The 12,445-nt window shown below is 29.9% G+C and overlaps 1 pseudogene; it reads left to right on the forward strand.

Moving 5' to 3' along the window:
- Positions 1-5,581: 5,581 nt before the first annotated feature.
- Positions 5,582-8,949, forward strand: LOC132946836 (enoyl-[acyl-carrier-protein] reductase, mitochondrial-like; annotated as a pseudogene).
- The last annotated feature ends 3,496 nt before the right edge of the window (positions 8,950-12,445 follow it).

Below are 12,445 nucleotides of genomic sequence, written 5' to 3' on the forward strand. Positions count from 1 at the left end.
TGACAGAAATAATTTTAAAATGGTCTTAATATTTTAAGTCAAGTTTAGCAATAATTTTAAATGAATGCCTTGATAACGTAAGTCATTATATATAAAATAAAAATCCAACTATCTTAAGTCACATAAAAATAATAAAGAATTTATTTTAAAGTTCTACTTATTAATTAACATAAATGTTGGTTCATTAAATATTAATTTAAATTAATTATCAGTCCAGACATTATTGTCAACGATTTTGAATGATTTTGCAATATTTTTTTTAATCTTTCTGAAAACTAGTCGTTTTTGACTTAAGACGCCCGGTGCCGATGCCATTTTGTCCTCAAAAATACTCTCAGCAGGAATAACGATACCGCTTTGTAGAATCAACCAAATTTTATAATTTTTTTTTTAAATTGCTATAGGGAAATATTATAATATTCTAGTCCGCACCGATCTCTGTTTTTCAATATTTTATTATCAAACTTTATAATATGTCTAAAAAAATACAAGATAAAAAGCATTTTGTTACAAATTTGTTAATACAATTATTTGAAATAAAATACAAAATCAGAAATCGATGCGGGCTGTAGGAAGTCTTCTTCTTTCAGATAAAAATATAGTCATCAAAATCCAACAATTCTACAAAGCTTGAGAGTTATTCACGTAAAGTCATTTTTTTCGATATAATACACCTTATCAACCCCCCTAAATCGGATAGTAGATTAGTGGAAAAGTCTGGCAACTAAAATATAAAATTTAATTTTCAAATTGTATATAAATGTGGACAATTTGAAAAACTGGCACTGGGGGTTCCTTAAACCATTAATACCATACGGTACAAACATATATTCAATATATTTAGATTAGTTTTTTTAAGACAATTGTTCAAACAATTCTACGGTACGTCGGCACTGTCTTGAGTTAGTTAAGTAGATATAACAGCTAGGTATTTAAATTGTGTGAAATAATTCGTGATTATAATTATTTTTTATGGTATTTGTGATTTTCTAGCATTGGGAAATCTCTCCACACCCAATTTAAAAAATGCAACGACAAAAACAAAATTCGCTTAATATAAACGGATGCTAACCCGTGAGCTGGAGCAAGTCATCGGGCGCGTCCCCAGATTGCGGATAGGGGAACGTCCTGTAGATATACAGGGTAGCCGCGAAATAAGCCATACCTTCGGGACGGACGAATAAGCGGTCGCGGACAAGCTCACCACCGGGGAAATGATCGACCCCCGGTGTCCCGGTAGATCACACCGGAAGACAGACATTCGACGCAAGGCTGGCGTCGTCGGTAGAGACCAAGGCTACCTGAAGACAACAATGAAATACACAAATCAAACAGAGTTACCTCTTAAGGAGTGCAGGAGACGAGGGCTGGAGAGGCTCTCCCCAGGAATCGTGATCGATCAGCTAGGTCCCAGGAGAAAAGGTGGTTATGCCAAGCCTCTGCTCCTGGTCAAGAAATTGTCTAGTTTCGCGACAGAAGACGACACGCCCGTAATGGGCAGTACTAGGCACTCAAAAATATACATCATAGGCAAAGATAAGTAATAAAGTATGCAAGTATAAACATTTTACTTAATGCTTGAGAGGGAATATCTAATAATAGTATACAGTGATTTTCCTTAAACACGTGCAGCGCACACAGGCCCCGAGGCATATTGTAGGGGCCCACCCTAGAGTTATATCATAATATATTTGATACAACTTCATAGAAGTTTATATTTTTAGTTATTTCATATGAGCTTTTCATCTTTTTTTGAAATTTTGAAATTTTAGTTAGCATATTATTAGTTATTACGTTAATCATTATTATATTTTAAAACGTATCTTAAGGTAAATATTTTTCTACCTACTATTATTCATGTTTTATTTAACTTTTTCTTAATCTTAATATTTATATTTTCTACTTATTATATCTTAGTTTTTTATATTTTCAACTTTTTTGCAATTTTTTATTTTTAGCTGCTAGTATATATTATTAGTTATTAGCAGATTATATTTTAAAATGTATAAGTAATTATTTTTCTATCTACTATTATTCATGTTTTATTTAACTTTTTCACAATCTAATGTCAATCTTTTTTGTATACTTATAACAATTTTTTTTTTTTATACTTTTCGTATCTATTGTCTTATTTTTGTTTATATTTTCAACTTATTTCAAATAATTAGTCTAGAAATTAATCTATTTCTGAACAAATTTCAATAACTTGAAAACACGATATTGTTATGCCTATCTCAAAACCCGAAAAAGAAAAATTAATCACAGAAGGCTGCCAATACCTTTACTAAATACAATGTTCAAAATACTCGAAAAAACCTTGATACTCGGTTGAGGGCTGACATGGTTTCTCAATAAAATAAATTATTTTTCTCCCTAACAAACTGGGTGTTGCAAACATCGAAGCACACACAAGTATACAACAATCTACACGTCATTCAAAACGAAAATTTTAAAAACCTTCGAAACCAAACCAGTTCTAGCGCTAGTATCCTCCGATATATCAAAAGCATTTAAGCATATTATTATGACACTACCTAGCGCTCTCAGATACTACTGAATACCGTATTCTGCACCAAAATATCACAAAATGAAACTTAAGTAACTTTAGAGCCCAGCTTCAAATAGCAAAAAGTTTTAATGAAGCACTCAGTGTCTCAGTCCAGATCCGGACAACACAATTTTTTTTTTTAAATTAACTAAATTGTACAGGTCAGTTCTTTACAAAAATACAATTTTCAAAATTCTCGAAAAAAAGCATTGATATACTCAGTTGAGATGGTTTCTCGAAAGCACTGAGTGTCTGAGTCCAGATCCAGACAACACCAAAAGTTTTTTTTAAACTAACTAAATTGTATAAGCCAGTATATTTACAAAAATACAATGTTCAAAATTCTCGAAAAAAGCATTGATACTCGGTTGAGATGATTTCTCGATAAAATAAATTCTTTTTCTCCCTACGTAACTGGTTGTCGCAAACAACGAAGCACATACAAGTATACAACAATCTACACGTCATTCAAAACAAAAATTTTAAGAACAACCGAAACCAAACCAGTTATAGGGCTAGTTTCCCTCGATATACCAAAAGAATTTAACCATATTATGACACTACCTGGTGGCCTTGGATACTGCTATGGATACCGTTTCTCTGCACCAAAATATCACAAATTGAAACTTCAGTATCATTAGAGCCCAGCTTGAAATCGCAGACAATTTTAATGAATCACCGAGTCCCAGATCCAGCGATAACACCAACATTTTTTTTATTATATAAAATGAACTTAAATTATACAATCTAATGTAACAAGTCAAATTGTATGTTCATAATCGTACTATAAAGTATAAACCATAATATTGTTGTTGCGGCTTTAAATAAAAAAAAAATGTATCTATTTCGGTTTTTTTTTTTGGTTTGATTGTAACACTTATAACTTACAAATTACAATATTACATAATATAATAGCCGTCCACATAATATAATAAATAATAAAATATACCTATAATTTATCGTGGCGATTCGTCCCGGCAACCATGTCATATAATAGCAATATACCAGATGTCCGCAAAAACTGGATACACTCTATAATTCACTTACCTACCTATACGGTATCTAAATTACTCAGTACTAAGTACACTATACACATATTTTAAAATTTTACTAGTGGAAGATAGTTTCATGTCCCGCAACAGAATTAAAAAATATATGTATAGAGTACCTTCAGTCTGTAGTATACACATGGTTTAGTGGTAAGTACAACATATATCTATCAATATTATACTTGAACTAATTAAATGCACAAAACTAGAAAAATATTCGAAAGAATTCTTATAAAAATATAAAAAATATCAACATTATATTTTTTCCTCCAAAAATATGTTTTGTATTATAATATTATGTGCAACTGACAAAAAATCTGACAATAAAATGACGACAAATTAATATTGGTCGAATTGTCAATTTTTCATTATTATTATTTTCTAGATAATAATATTATAATAATAGAATAAATCAAATGTATTTATGTACCTACAATCTACATAGATATTATATGTAAGTAATGAGTTTCCTGTAATTGTTAATGTTTTTTACTCAAACCTCAATGTTTGCTCAATATTATTACCTGAACATTTGTTGTGAACAAATTAGTTCAAATGTATTTTTAACTGCTATTATAACAAAATATAAGAAGAATTGTATTAAATTTTCATTCTTTAGGACCCAAAAAATAACATTTTATTGACATTTACCTAGAAAAACTAAAACAATTGGAAGTTGAAAATGTCCGTATACAAATCGAAACGAGTCAATACATTTTGAAAATGTCATCAAGTAGGTATAGGAATTGATAAAATAAACATATGATATAAATTTAAAATGTCTATAATTATTTGTTTTTGAATTACAACAAAATATGAAAATCGCTACTAATATATTTCATACAATAGTAAGGTCGATAGTAAGTAATCCGGTGATTAGCGCACAATGAAATAATTATTATAAATCTGACGATTGGCACTCGCCGCTCATGCAATAATATAATATAATTAAACTCGGCGTTTCGTGAACGCGAGAATAATATTAAGATGGTAAAAATACAGCGTTTATCGTCCAAAAACTACAATACCTGAAAAATAGTGCGATTTGTGCAAACGAGACGTTTCGGTGGCATTCAGAGCTATATACTAACCAATTATTATTAATGAGCAAATGATATAATGTAATATAATGTAATTTAACACACACAATTAATGCCAGTACAGTAATAATTTAGCAAAGACAGATAGCGCACCTAATATATGTATATAATATATGATGCTAAATGCCAATCCTATTACTATATAATATATTAGTAAGTAGGTACACTAAAATATCATGTTTCAGTTCAACTCTGTTTTGCAAAACCAACCGTATTTTTGAATGATGGCATATTAAAAATTTGGTAATAGTGCACCAAAGTTATAGATAACTTATTAGAGTAGGAGGTACCTACCTATCTACCTACCACACTATATGTGATTATAGCATGCCTACTAATTAGTAATTACTGCTAATATTGTTTTTCTCGTGAAAACGTACTTAAAATGTAGGTATACAACATTGAAACATCTCCTGCATTTCAATGAGGTGGGTACATCAAAGTCTGGAAATTATGGATCACGGCAAAGTAAATCCGTCGAGTAAATTATGATTTATGAACTAAGTACACGGACTGAATATCTATCCGATATAATATTATCTCAGACAGTTCTCAGTTCGTTGTCCGTGTCCGTGTCACGATTTAAGAAAATATAAAAAAAATATACATATATATATATGTGATAATATGATTGTGCTAAACTGATATCGGTTATCACACATTCGTGATAACCAGATAACAGATTATTCTTGCGCTAAGTCGCCGACTGCCGGCTTCACTGGAATTTTCCATTTATTCGCGCATTAACGGCTTCATTGTACAAGTAGAAGGCGAAAAGTAAGTACTCGAAAAATTTGATATTCGATCCCGGCCGTCGACGATCCACGTCGTAGTTTCAGGTAACCTACCTATTATAATATTTATAGTCTCGTCAGGCATTTGCCATGTTCCACAGAATATTTCGGTTGAGCAGTTCGGTCGGCCAAACTACAGTTTGATCAGACGATCTCTCGTCGTCAAACACCATCTTCGTGACATGCACTGTCGCAAAATCGTGTACGAAGAGTATGGCGATCCCATGAAAGTCGTAAGTCTCGTAGAGCAAACGCTACCCGACAAACTCGACGACGATCAGGTACCTATGGGCTGTGATGCTACTGACCGTCTTTACACAAACAATTTAATAATATATTTACTTGTTTATTCCTAAGGTCTTGGTGAAAATGAATCCTGCCCATCAATCCTGCCGAGATTAACACTGTTCAAGGTGTGTATCCCGTGAAACCGCCGTTGCCTGCTACTGGAGGCTATGAAGGAATTGGGAACGTATTGGCAGTAGGATCGTGCGTTAAAAATATCTGCCCTGGAGATTGAGTTAAAGCTGACGGTGCTATGGGTACTTGGTGTACAACTGGTGTGTTCGATTCTAAACTTCTAAGAAAAGTTAGTAGTATAATATTATAACATAACATATTAACATATTATAAAATATGTTTATTTTGATTGACTTGTAATGTTGCAAAAATAAACACAACGAAAATCATCATATCATTTAAGGTGGTTCATAAAACATGCTCATCCACATTTTTCCTTTAAAAATGAATTTATTTAAATTATTATTTTTGGAATTTTTAAATATACTTAGGTATTTTATAATTATTGGGATTTTTAGTACTACTTAAGGAGTGTCCTATACTGACCCAAACTTTTGTTTTTCAAATGAGTTGTTGTAATTAGTAAGCAAAATTGTTTAGCGGATAATTTTTCTGAAAATGTTGACGTATAAAATCAAACTTTGAACAAGTATGTAGTTTGAGTTATTCAACTTTATATACTATAGATAATGGGATTGAAAGATATGGCGGTTATAGAAATTTAAAAATGTTAGTAATTTTATCAATATTTATAATTTATAAAAGTGGTCCAGTTACCTATCTATAAATTTTAATAAATACTAGATATTACATAATATATTTTATATTCGTGTAAAACCATTTTTAAGGACTATTATCTGTATCGGTCTGGCACACCAAAGGCCCATGGATCAGTTTTTTGAAGGAGTCCTAACCTATAATGAAATACAAAATTTACTTTACATTTTGGTGAAAAAATGCTCAACGCCTTTTTTCCTTTAAAAATACATTTATTCAAATTCTGATTTTTAGAATTTTTAAGTATACCTAAAGACCTAAATTACTTATATTTTTTGTACTACTATTAAAGAGAGTCATGTGGCGATACAAACTTCTATTTTTTCAAATGAGAATCTCCTTTTTACTGCAAATTATTTAGCAGATGATGTTCTTGTTAATGTAGATGTATCTAAATCATAATTCTAATAAGTAGTTGCTGAATTATTAAAATGTTTATACTAAGAATAATAATCCTTAAATATGGTTTTACAATAAAAAGTTATACCTAATATTAGATGTAGTAGTGTAGTACCTATTCACTATTCACTAAACCTACTAAATATTTTTTACAAATTATTTATCATGATAGATCAATGGTAATTAGTACTTATTACTAACATTTTCAAATCATCTAAGCTCCCAAATCTACTTAGCCAATTTCCTTATATGTATAAACCTTAGTATACAAAGTTATATAACTCAAAAACTACTAGTTCAAATTTTTATCTAGGTGCATCAAAATTCTCAATAAAAAATATATGCTGAATAATTAAAAGTAAAAGAAGAGGATTCCTATTTGAAAAACAGAAATTTGTATTGTAACAACATCGTTCTTAAATGGTATAAATAATCTTAAGTATTCAAAAATCTTAAAGTGTATTTAAAAATTCTAAAAATGTTAATATAATATGTATAGTTTAAGTAAAAAAATACAGTGAGCATGCTTAAAATATCACTCTGTATAATATTAACGCAAAGCCTGATGAGGGGAATCATTCATTTAAAATAAACAATGAAATTATTGAAATATTAGAAATGGCAAAATAATAAATAATAATTATTAATTACACAGAAACAAAATTACGAAAACCAAAAGTATATTTATAATAACTAAATAATTTACAGTAAAAATGATGGTCCTCATTTGTAAAACAGAAGTTTGTATTGCCGCAAGACACTCCTTAAGCGTACTACATAAAATCTCAAAAATTTAAAAATATTGTCTTTAAAATATATTTAAAAATTTTAAAAAATGAGATTTTAATAAATTCATTATTAAATAATAAAAATAGGGGTGAGCATGCTTGTTAAATCACCCTATATTCGAGTATTTATGAAATACAACAATATTCTAAATACATTTTCGGGTGCATTATGATTCTTAATTATATTATTTTGTTTCAGGTAAGTACAGAAACCAATGTGTATGCATTAAGTGGTATTTCTTCTAATCCGTGTGCCATGTATAGAATGTTACATGATTTTGTTTCACTAAACAAAAATTATGTTATTATACAAAATGGAGCAAACAGTGCATGTGGTCAGAACATTATTCAATTGGCTAACATTTTTGGCTATACAACTGTAATTATACGCAATCGACCTGAACCAGACTTGGAAAATTTGAAAAATCATTTTAAGTGTCTAGGTGCGTCATACATACTTATTGTAGAAGAATTAAGGTAAAATAGTAATTATTATATTTCAGTTTGTATTTTTGCCTTTATGTTGTCTATCCAATATATTAACATATACATTTGTATTATTTAGGACTACGGATTTGTTTAGAAGTGGAGTTTTACCCAAACCACGTTTAGGAATAAACAATATTGGTGGTAAAAGTTCCACAGAAGTTTTATGTACATTGAACAACGGTGGTGTGATGGTGACTTATGGTGGTATGTCGAGAGAACCAGTCATTGTTCCAACCGCTTCTTTTATATTTAAAGACATTCAACTCAGAGGTTTTTGGATGACTAGATGGCGTAAAGAAAATGTTAACACTGAGCAATACAACCAAATGTATGATGAACTTTTGCAATTTATGAAAGATGGCAAGTTAGTTGCTCCAGCTTACAAAACGTTACCATTAAACTCATTCAAAGAAGCGTTAAAAAATACTATATTATCCAAGGGCTTCATTGGTCATAAATACTTTTTAAATTTACAAACATAATTTCTGCTACTGATACATATAAGATTACATTAATATATACTTGTATGTTTCAATAATATACTCTTAAAGTTTTAACTAAATTTTATATTATACTAGTGTATATATTATTTATATATTATATTTCTAAAATTAATCTCTGTTATAATTTAATGTTAATTAATTTTTAAATAAATTTGTTTTGAATTGAATTAAATAAATTAAGGTCTTGGTTCACTTTTAAAAATATCTCGCTGTTATGTTAAAATAATCAATAGTAGTACCAAATCTTTTAAATTAATTAATTATTATTTTTATCCTAAAACAATTTCAGATAAAATACTTAATAGATATTATGTAGTATTATAATTTATAAGTTGTAGTGTTTTCCTCGGTATGCAAATTAACTAAAATGGAGTATTACATTACACACCTTGTGTAGCCTGTTTACTAGAAATATATTTTTAATTAAATCTTATTAGATACTAAATATCAATATGTAGACCCTTAACAGACAACCAGCAATTTCTTATGGATCGTATATCTATATTATATAGTATAGGCGCAACTAAAGATACATTATAGGGGTGCTAAAATTATTTATACTTTACAACCTATTATAAATTTCAAAATCATTAATAACAAAGTTTAGTTATAATTTCAACTTTAAAAAAACTACGTTCACATGATACAGCAAACAAAACTTATTGAAATTGTAACTAAAATTTGTAATAAATAAATTATGTTAGGAAACACTCTTTTTGAATTCTTTTTTTTTAATAAAAACATCAAATAAAATAAAATATCATATAAATTAAGGAAATTGTTCATTTGTCACATGATGTTTGGTGTTATATTACAGTGGCTAGAAGGTGCTGAATTAGAGATTACCCCACAACACCCCCTTTGTTGCGCCTATGTTATATAGTCAATATATTGGTTTTTATACAATACAATTCCTGTGTAGTGGGGGCATGGGTGTTAAGTAAATGTTCTCTCTATTTATATTAAAAAGTTTTATTTTTATTATTTAGTAAGTTACATTTATATAAATAATAAATAGGTATTATATTATATATTTAAAGATATTTCAAAGTGAAAACAGACGTGTAGTTAGTTTAACTGCTGTAATTTATAAGTACCTAAACCTTTAGGAATCAGACCAATCTCAGGTGTTTCAAAAAATAAATAGGTATTTATAAGTTCACCATTTAAACATTGATGTACGTCAAGTAGAATTTATTCTATACCACATTACCACTCTCTGTATTTCTTAATACAATTTCTCAATGTTTATCCAGAATGGCCTAATTTTATTGCTATCGAAAACTGTAAGTAACTAGGTACTTACAGCCTACAGGTCATATTAAGTATGTGGTACACTGGTACCTATATATATATGCAATGGTTTATGTTATCCGTTTTATCCTGTAGTATCTACCAAAATGATTACTATCTATAGAATATATATATATTATATTTAGATAATGACTATAGTCCTGAGTGATTCATCATCGTCTAGCTGGAACCGCTGAAGCTATGAGTATGGAATTTGGTCAGTAGTTTTGTTTTGTGATGTAAACACCCACTATTTTTCAAAATACGCATTTTTAAGAGGTTCTCAAACAGCAATTTTGAGATTGACGGTGGAATTTAAAATTTTATTTGATTATAAATGGTTGCTATATTAGTTGCAGATTATAATAGCAAAGAGTGTTTTATTTGTTAAGGGTTGCTAAGGAATTTGAGATTGACGGTAGAAATTGAAACTATTGTATTAGTTTATAAATGATTGCCATTAGTTGCAGATTATAATAGTAATCTGTAATAGTAGAAATTAGTGTTTTATTTGTATATAAATGGTTGCCACTTTCCATAACAAGTACTAATTAATTACCTACAGATAAAGTACATTGCTTTGGCTGCACGTACCGTTACCGTAACAACGCATTTTCACGCGTACCTACACTATTATTGGTTAACTTTTTGTGTGCATGAGTGGTTCCCAGGATGATCTAGATTCACAATTGGACCCGGTAGGTCCAACCCGGGGAGGTGCTCGTACAGAGATTTTGAGATTTACGATGAAAATATTGTTTATAAATGGTTGCTATTGGTTATTTGGTTTCAATTTATTGGCGCGATAAGCCTGTTGGCGCATAGGAACTTCTATGCATTTTAGTATACAAAATTATTATACACTTATATAGGTACCACGCGGAGTCCGCGATCTACCACAGATAGATTGCCTACCTAATAATATACTGCTCGCATAATCACAAACGAATCTAATATAATAAACATTACACCTAAAAATACAGTGCTTCCACAGTGAGTTATACCCAAAAAGAGTTGAACAATCACAATTTTTCAGTGCAACGCCGGCTTAAGGTCAGCTATAGTAATACTATAAAATGCCTGCCGTCGGTGTACGGGTAAGTACAGTCATCGAATTTAGATGCGTAGTACTTAAAAATTATAATACGCCATCGATCACAAAAATTAAATAGTTTTATGCATTTATAATACCTATAAATAATTAAATATTAAACAATTAACATTGTAAGTCCCTACTACTATTACAATCAATGCGTGTAATATCATAGAATATGGCTGCGTACAATACAATAATGATAATTATATTAATAACATGCCTATATAGCTACCACCTAAGTTTGTGTTACGTTAACCAGAATGTCGGCCTGTGGTGCGATAAACGGAAGGAGGCCATCCACCTCGAATATAAATTCGCACAGAGAGGATGTTCCCACCGTATAGGCGTAGATACGCGTAAAACAAAATAATAATTATAATGTAAGTATTATACCTATTATAATATTATTATTATAGTATACGTATACACCGCGATGACGGAGATCGCGCACACAATATTATATTATATTATATACTCTGCACGTGTCTCTTATATTATAATATACGTTCTACCTTTAAGACAATATAATAACAATATAATACTTACAGGGTGTTTATCATATAGTCCACCGTTTTGATGACGGTTATTTTTTCCAATCGAGTTTAAAAACCATCACTGCAGCGATGAAGACTGCAGTTATAGCTTCATATGCTTTTGATCGTGTATTTTATTGAACGTTTGAAATGTAGGCATTTACCTGTTGGAATTATTGGTAAAATATATTAGTGGTGCATCGCACTGCGAAATATATAACATGAGCTCAAAAGTATAAATATTGTGATTTTTTTTTCTGTGTAATAGAAATACGAATCTGATAAAAACTGATTTATGTAAAGCCACTAAAAGACGCGTATAGCTGGTTCCTATACTTGAGAGGGTGTAGTGCAACACCCACTTGGCGATTTGCCACAATATATTGTGTGGTCAGGATTTTCGGTACAAACATAATATACCTACCTAAAACCGATTCCTAGCTATATAATACTCCTTCGATAGAAACCAATTCCATGTTGTTACCTTTATAAATATTAGAATGAATAACTCTTAATAATTAGGACAATAACTACGATAGTTTTTATCCTATAAGTGAGTTATGTACGATTATGTTAAAATATTTTAAACATAGCCCAAATAACTTGTTAAAAAAAATGTAACCACCGTAAAAACGCAACGTATAAACAAACACAGATACCCATTACTCACCTAATGTTTTTACCCAACAACACAATATATAATCTGCTGAATTAAAAAATGTTCCATTTCGGTACGGTACCTATACAGAGACATATTATACAGTGTATTCATGCTT

This window comes from Metopolophium dirhodum, chromosome 6, assembly GCF_019925205.1.
Source record: "Metopolophium dirhodum isolate CAU chromosome 6, ASM1992520v1, whole genome shotgun sequence".
NCBI classification, from domain to species: domain Eukaryota; kingdom Metazoa; phylum Arthropoda; class Insecta; order Hemiptera; family Aphididae; genus Metopolophium; species Metopolophium dirhodum.